We start from the raw sequence: 8,835 nt of genomic DNA, 5'->3' as shown, positions 1-8,835 counted from the left end.
TGAAGCTTGACAAATCCTCCGGCCCATAGAGACAGTTGGTTGGCAAACAATTTGTTCAATTAAAGACCTAAAAAAAAATTCCGATGACACCTATGCACTTTTTATGATTTGTGAATGCGAAGCATTGATGTCGAATTGAACGCCGCTGAGTGCACGAGGAACGCGGCGCCGCCATGTTCCTTGACGCCGAGAGGAGCAGACGTGGCCGCAGCGCCGCGGGCCGCAGCGCCAAAAGAAAGCTTTTCTGTGGGGTGGCGTTCCTTGGAACTATGACGCGTCGCAGCCAATAGGACTTTAGGTGCCGTTTCCCTCAGCCAATTGAAAAAATGGGAATTTAGGTGCCGTTTTTTGCGGTTATCGACGCTGCCGGGGCTTCGCTCTAAAAGAAACGCAGGAAAACCCAAGTTGTAGACTGATTGAAGTAACAGTATAAAAATCAACACTGAAACCAAAACATCAAAAAGAAAAGAAAAACTTCGATTGTGTATGTTAAAAATGTTTTGCACAAACATGCAACGTGAGTTGTTGGTTTTTTGTACAAATTGTGCCTATATTTAGGTTACAGTTTTTAGTGTAATTTAAAAAGTAGAGCAACGCCGACAGTCCAGCACCATGGCCTTGCTATTAGAAGGGGTCGATACAGGAGGTACCCGGCATTCGTTGCGCGCTTCGCGCGCGGCCTTTCAATTTTTTTTTTTTTTTTTTTTTTTTTTTTTTGCGAAAGGCTTGTTGACCATTTTCAAGTGTCCGCAGGAACCGGGATGCCAAAGTGTTCAGGATGATGACGTCAAGAGGGCGTCGCTTGCTCGCCGTGCGATGCCCCGCTCCTGGTGTTCTCGTGCACATACTCCACGAAAATTTGTTTGAGTGTTGTAACTGTTTTCGTGAACTCGTTTACCAAATGTGCCATGCCATCTATATAAAAAAAAATAAAGAAACTATCGTGTAAATATTATAAACCTGTATACATTTGTTACGTGCCACTGAAAGATGTCGCGCATATTGTTTCGTGCCTGTTGGATGTTTATGAGTTACACATCACATGTTAAAAAAAGTGTCCCCTTTCCCAAGACGCTACTTTTGTTTGCAGCCGCATGCTTTTTTACGCATAAACAAAATCGAAAAAAAAAAAGATGTGATGGTAATCGTAGATCTGTATTGACATTAAAAAAAAAAGATGGATATGTGAATCACCGAGGCGGCCTCTTGCAAGCCTGTCATACTGTATTCGTGATTTTTTTTAATGGCGAAAAATAAACACCTTTTGGCAAACAATGTCTTCTTTTTCAGAAAATCATTCTCGCGACCACATAAAGCCTCGATCAATTCTTCGAAACCTCGTTCTTCATTATTCAAAACGTTATGCAATGGTCCTTCTGCTGTGCATACATTCAGGCAAGTCCTGGCAGTCCAAACATGGAGCATTTCGTAAGGACCGAACAGCTTTCGAAGATAGATTATTCCGATCCCAGCTTCGAAGGTACACCGCTATTATCGCGAAATGAGATGTAAATCTCATTTCGCAAAAACGCATCTAAATCTACATATAGCACTTCTAGCGAACTGCAGGAGAATGGAAAACTTGAAAAGTTGGTATTAAGTAAGCGCTTGCCTGCCGTGCGTGTTTTCCATCTCGTCGGTCTTTCGTGCGCATTTTAATGATACCAGCAACTCTAGCGAGCACCCGTAAAAACTGTATCAATCACTTATAAGTTATAATAGTAAAACAAATATATTAACACAAAAACAAACAAGAGCACGTAAAAAGAAAAAAAAAATATTCCAAGCACTTGCGACTCGGCCGAGTGCCTTGAAACCTCCTGGGATCCCTTACTACAAAACAACGCAGTGGCGCCATCTATCGTGTAGTATATTTCCTTCTTTTCGCACTCCATTCTTTCTTGGCTTAAAAAAAAATGCTTTTGACAACGTTATAAACGACCATATCTCAGAGATCGCACCACGTGCATTTGAGCTCGCGAATACCGCAAAAACCTTCGCTCTAGAGAAATACAGTTCCGTTTCAGGGTCACCTCATAGATGGCGCAAGCGCCTCCTGTCGTCGTGATCAGACATCACAATAACTCGGTCGTAAGCAACTGCAAGCGAGTGCACGTACGGGCCCTTAGGCTTATCGTTTGCTCCAATTATGTGCGATCTCGACCCCATGCGTCGGTCCCTTCCCTGCCTTCAGAATACATATTTCTTTTACGTACCTGGAGAAAACTAATAAATAAAGAAGAGTTGTTAGAGCAACATTTCCGTCGCGAGACTAATAGTTAGGAGCGATTCCAAAACATACGTGTACAATGCGTCCCCCCTCAAAAAAAAAAAAAATATATATATATATATATCAGGGTTGAGCAGTATCGCGATACAAATGTATCGCGATAGTATTTCAGAAATGCATTTCGTATCTGTATTTTTGTATCGCGATACATTTTTATTTCACCAGTATCTGTATCGAAATACATTTGGAATGTTTCTTTGTATTGCAATACAATCAGGATGAAATGTATTTCATTGCCTCCCCCCCCCCCCCCCCCCCCCCCCCCCCCACGCCCCTCCCTTTAAAAAAAAATCGGGACTTTTTTTTTTTGAGGGCACCAGGGTCAAGGTGGTACTGGGCCATTGTTACTATGCTGACCAAAGTTCCTTTCGAATCTCCAAAATATTTGTCTATGCTTCCTCCTCTCTTCTGATAAGTGCTGCGTAGTCGGGGACTCGAACCAGGTGGCGTGCCAGGAGTGGAGCCAGAGCATCTTCTGCCGCAGGTCCTTAGGTAGGGATTCCTTGAGTCATTGTTTGCAGGCATCCAATGCCCGCTGCTAACCGTCTCTCTTGCCTTAGCGAACAAAGTTCACCCAGCGGGAAAAGCTGATTCACAGGTCGTTCCAGCACGAGCCGGGCGGTGGTTGGCTTGAAATAGTAGGATGACTCACGCAACACACATTCGAATGCGTCTGCGGCTGCGCCTGTTTATTGCACGGCTCAAGGGTACGTCATCAGCCGACGTGGACGTGACCCGCTGCTCTGGCGATCCGAAACCCAGGAAGGAGGCCAGATGTGGCCTCGCGGTGCCGACCCAGACTTCGTACAGCTGCGACTCGTCTCAAGCGCGCTGTTTCTCGGAGAGCTCGTACCTGTGCAGGCAGTATAAGGTCGCAATCCACGAGGTCTCTGTTTGGATTATGCAAGGCGAGACTTGAGGACTGCCATTCATGCGTCGGTGGGGGAGGGTGGACAGAAAGGACCTTCGCAACAGGGATGACACCGTATCGTTTTTTTTTAGCCGTAATAGACGATAAGACATGTGTTTCAAAATGCTTCAGGTGGTCCACTATTCTCAAAAATTCTAAATGCAACTGCCTGCACGATCTTCAACGAGGTAACCTACAAAGAAAGTACGTATTGTCCTTTCATACAACAGCGTGGTAAATTTTCATGTTTAAGGCCACACCTAGAGATAAAGAATACAAGTTCATTCCTCAGTGACGTTATGTGATCAATGTTGACAGGGACATCCTTGTTGGACAGGGGCATTGTGACGTTTTGATGGGATTTAGGGTGACATGGAATTTATTTAGAGGTCGAAGTCTTTTCGCATCCCTTGTCAGACAGACAGGATGTCAGAGAAGGGATTACGGTCAGTCCTAGATGGAACCTTTTTTTTTTTTTTTTTTTTTTTGAGCTTATTGAAGATTTTTCGCCCTCTGAAACCACTACCTTCAAGGCATAGTGCCAAGCCTACGGGAAAGTAATCTCGGGATCAAAAACTTCCACTTCAAACTTCATCTCATTTGGCGTCTCAAACAAATTCGAATAATGTATTGCAGTATCAGTATTTCTGTATTTGTATTCCTGTCGTTCCTAAAATGTATTCCCGTATTTGTATTTCCAAATACACTCTTGAGTATTTCTGCCCAACCCTATAATATAGGGTTGGGCAGAAATACCCTGTATATATATATATATTATAATATATAATGTATATATATATATATATTATATATATACAGGGTGTTTTTTTTAGCTCCACCAAATTTTCAAAAAAGAAGAGCTGCGTTAGGGCACTTTTAGTTATGCCATAAGCATACCCGACCTGGCGCCTACTAGGAACCAAGTATTTTGTGCAACTAGGCGACTAATTAACGGAGGTATCATAATTAACTTTTTAATTATTGCTTTAAGAGGGCCTATTGCATTTACGAAATCGAAGCGACACCTTATTATGCTCCAACCCCAGAGCGAAGTAAAGGCACAAACAATTTCTGCGCGCGTTTCTGGCTAAATTATTTCATTCCCGCAGGCTCTATCAAACCGAAACTGACCAGGAGAACAGCGTCAATGACGTCAATATCTTCGCCCTCGCTTGGCGTCGCAGCAGTGACGTCACCTGTGATGCAGGCACTGCCGTCAGCGCTTTTGCAATACGTTGCTCTCTGCTTAGTGTTTTGCTTACTGCGGCAGGTGTAATTTAGGCGTCTGCGGTCGGCGTCACATGTGCTGTGTCATATCCCTCTCTTGACCTGCGGGCGACGCGAAGGTTTCGTTGGTACGATAAATGCTGTTGCATGCATTACCAACGGCCGGCAACGTTAGACGACCTTCCTGCGTTTTATTTGGGAAAAATATTTTTCCATTGCTGGAGACTTCTGCTACCTATTATTTGCCACCGCTGCTTTATTTCTAAGTTCTTGCTTTTTGATGCATTAAACTAGCCAGGTTTTTTTTTTTTTTTTAAAGAACAAAGTAATTATGCTTGTGTAATATCACTGGTTCGCCCCTCTGGCAGTTAAACTATTGCAGCGTGTAACAAAATAATCTTTCTTTGTTCTATGTTTTATGGGCTCTTAATAAATGAGGAAGGAGCCTTGCACCGGCGTCCTGGCTCACGTTACGGTAGTCACGTGCTGTGCGCGGCACAGTGTGAACACGGCATCGGCGCTTTTTCAAGTGTAGCTCAAACAGGGCACTGTTGAGAACTAAGTTTTACTGCCTCACTTCGAGCCCCAAATAATACTGAAAGAATACACAGAGGGAAGGACAGAACAACGCACCTTTCGTGCTTTCGTGCCTCTGTCCGTCCAGCTCTCTGTTTATTCCATTGTCCGTCCCTCTGCTTATTATTTCAGTATCATTTAGTTTACCAAGACGCTGACGTCTAACTTAGAGCCCCCATTAGCACTTTTCACAGCACCAGTATTTTCTTCGGAAACCTTTTAGTTCGTCGAAAAAAGGAGGCAAAAATATGGCCTAGCGCATTTTGGTACTTAAAAAAAAAAAAAAAAAAAGGAAGCTTGGCAGCCAAAGTGATTTGGGCATGTGATAAGCCACCCAGCGTTTGCCGCCCCCTGGCCACTTTATGAAGTTGGAAACAGTTGCGTTCAAAGCAAGTGCTCGAATTGGAGTCCATCTATACAGAAACGCACATCATCAGTCGGCTCCGCATGGAACACAACACGCACTCGAGCATTTCAGGCTGAACTGCGGCACAGGCGGCGACGATTCTTTGTTTCAGGTTGTCCACGCTGGAGGGTTCCGTGGCGTACACTTCATTCTTCACATAACCCCAAAGAAAAAAATCTAACGGGCTCAGATCTGATGATCGTGCCGGCCACGGACGTGAACCACTGCGTCCAATTCACTGCTCTGGAAAAGTTCGGTGTAGAAATCGAACAGCACGCGAAGAAGAATGCGCTGGAGCGCCGTCCTGCTGAAACCACGTATCCTTCAGCACGCTGAGAGGCAGGCCGGCAATAAACTCTTCCACGACTCCTTCAAGGATTCTCTCCGTGTATAGTTTTCCGTTCAGTGCGCCGTCAAAGAAATATGGGCCAATGATTTTATTAAATATTCCACACCATACCGTTAATAGACCATCTCACTTGATGTTTGTGCTGACGGAGCCAACGAGGATTTACGTTTGCCCAGTAATGGGCATTGTGGAGGTTCACCGTTGAATTTCTGCAGAATTGAGCCTCATGACTTCAAATAATTTTTTTTTCAAGAATCCATGATCCCGGTCTATTTCAATCAGGGCCCAATTGCAAAAGTCCAGTCGTTGTTGGAAGTCACTGCCATGTAGCTCTTGGTGCAAGCTAACATGAAACGAATGCATGCGACGCTTCACAAGCACTTTCCACGCTGTAGCGATCGTTGTCCCAGAAGACCTCACAATTTCGCGCACGCTTGCTTCAGGCTTAGCTGTTACGTACGCGAGAACGTCAGTCTCGAAATCGCGGCTAAGGACATTTTGTTTCTGTCTTCGCCCACTCACCACCGTGCCACTTGACGCAAACTTGCTGAAAACGCGTATGAAGAAAGTGTGGGCAGGAAAGAAGCGACCTGGGCGCTGAGCGGCATAAAGTTGCGCAGCATGGCGAGCATTCTTTTGCATAGTTAGATATGCGATCACCATGTCTGTTTTCTCTTCAACCGAAAGCCTTGTCGCAATGAGCGACGCCATTCAGATGTGTTTCCTGCCACGGTCAGAGAAAGAAAGGCACAGCACTATGAATCGCATAGCGCCTGTCTTATTTGTAGCCGAATTCGTCCTTCCAAAGATATGGGTGCAAACCTGTGTCTTTTACAACAGAGGAGCAAGTGACGCAGCGTTCGTCGCTTTGCAGCACCATTCGCACAAGTCTTCAGAGCAGCTTCTATCATATCCACGAAAGGAAAGGGTAGCGTCACGATGCCCGCTGGGACAGCGTGATTTACACCTGCCGCGGTCAGCAAAACACTAAGGAGAGATCAACCTATTGCAATAGCGCTGACGGCAGTGCCTGCATCACAGGTGACGTCACTGCTGTGATGCCAAGCAAGGGCGAAAATATCGACGCGATTGACGCTCTTGTACTGGTCAGTTTCGGTTTGAAAGAGCCTGCGGGAATGAAATAATTTAGCCAGAAACGCGCGCAGAAATTTTTTGTGCCTTTATTTCGCTGTGGGGTTGGAGCATATTAAAGTTGGGCTTCAATTTCGTAAATGCATTAGGCCCTCTAAAAACAATAAATAAAACGTTTTTTTCAAAGATCTCCGTTAATTAGTCACCTAGTTGCACAAAATACTTGGTTCCTAGTGGGCGCCAGGTCGGGTATGCTAATGGCATAACTAAGAGTGCCGTAACGCAGCTCTTCTTTTTTTGAAAATTTGGTGCAGCTAAAAAAAAACACCCTGTATATATATATTGCAGAAATAAGCAATGCGTTGACGAACGCTCGTTTTCCGCCCAAACGTAGCGCTAGCGGTCCGAACAAAATGCCAAAGTTTCACAACTAACCGTCATCTCAATAAAAAATTACAAGTGATTTTCCGAAAATTTCGATAATTTAAAATTCCAAAAACTCACTCAACTTTTCTAAAAGGAAACGGTTACTTCTGAGACGTTGCCATCTGATTCGGCCCGCTAGCGCTACATTCGGTGACGGGTAGTTTATTTTTGCTGTAAACAACAAAAAAAAAAACACCTTGTAATCTTTTGTTTTGGGTGGGTGGGGGGCACCTAGTATTTTGTGGCGTCGACCGCGAAATAGATGCATTTTTACGAATCGCTGGTATGAGTCTTCGGGTATAAATGTTCGGGGAAAGTTGGTTTTGTGACATAGGTGACCTAGAGCAACCGATTAACCTACGCTTATTATTCGTTAATTTTCTTTCGGGCGCCTCCATTTTGGTGCTTCGCGTAGAGCGTGCGCAGTAGACGCTCTTCAAAAATCCACCAAACAACACTCTGAAAAACTCATTCGCCGAGGCAGTTTATTTAGCAGTCATGCACACTTTGGCCAGAGGCACTTAATTCGACGAGAAAGAATAGAACAAAGGTCCATGTTACATCCTCACCTCAACCAATGGGGGATTGGCCAAAGTGAACGGACCTTTCGCAGAAATGTCGGTTCGAGAGTAAATGAATTACCCTCTCTCTCTTCCTCCTGACCGAACAGAGAGGGAAGATGGTTTCTTTGTGTCGACTTCAGGGCAGAAGATAACGCACCATGGGGGACAAAGTTTAGGGGGGCCGTATCTAGGCCACAGCGACTCAATGGGCAAACAGGACGTCGTAGCTGACGCTTTGGCTGTCAAACGGGTGGGAGCGGTCTTGTGCGCGCAACTTTCTAGCCCCTTAGTCTCGAACCCAGTTGCGTGTCTAGGTGGCAGCACATGTTTGGCGAAACGTAGATTCAGCACAGCCGCATGAAACTGCCTCGTCGTATTTCATTGCTAGAAAAAAAAATGTATATATATATATATATAGATCTCGTTCACCAGGCAAAACAACAGGCGGCATCCCCACTTGGATGCCGCCATGTTGTACAAGTTTCATCGCTAGACACATGGCCGTACCAAATTGTGAGGCTTTTACGCAAAACTGAGCCGAGATTTGTACTGCGATCGCTGTAAAAAAAACATAATTTTTTTTTAAATACTGTTAGCCCCAGAGTGTCTACCTCCGATAAAAAACCAAAACCAATATACAGCACCACGGCTGACGACATCTAGCGGAGGCATTGCGAAACCGCCCGAGTTATTTTTATTTTTTCGCCGTAAAAGTACATATTGGATTTAAAACAAACGAAAGATAACTTATCTCGTCGGCACTGTTATTAAAAATCAATAAGCAATTAAATGTGCATTGTACTTAATTAAAATCTAGACTTAAAACTGTAAGGTCGCATGTCTAGAGGTCACAAATATGCAACATGGCGGCGGCCAATTAGGGGCCAATTTCAGCTGCTAGTTTATCGCTCTAAAGCCCTCTAATTCGTTTATATATATATATTTGAAGATTGGAGCGACGAATAATAAATAGTAGTTATAATGTCGTGTTACCTA

This window comes from Ixodes scapularis, unplaced genomic scaffold (genome assembly GCF_016920785.2).
Source record: "Ixodes scapularis isolate PalLabHiFi unplaced genomic scaffold, ASM1692078v2 PGA_scaffold6__148_contigs__length_123643588, whole genome shotgun sequence".
Taxonomy (NCBI): Eukaryota; Metazoa; Arthropoda; class Arachnida; order Ixodida; family Ixodidae; genus Ixodes; species Ixodes scapularis.
The sequence above is the reverse complement of the archived record's forward strand: the minus strand, read 5'-3'. Positions refer to the sequence as shown.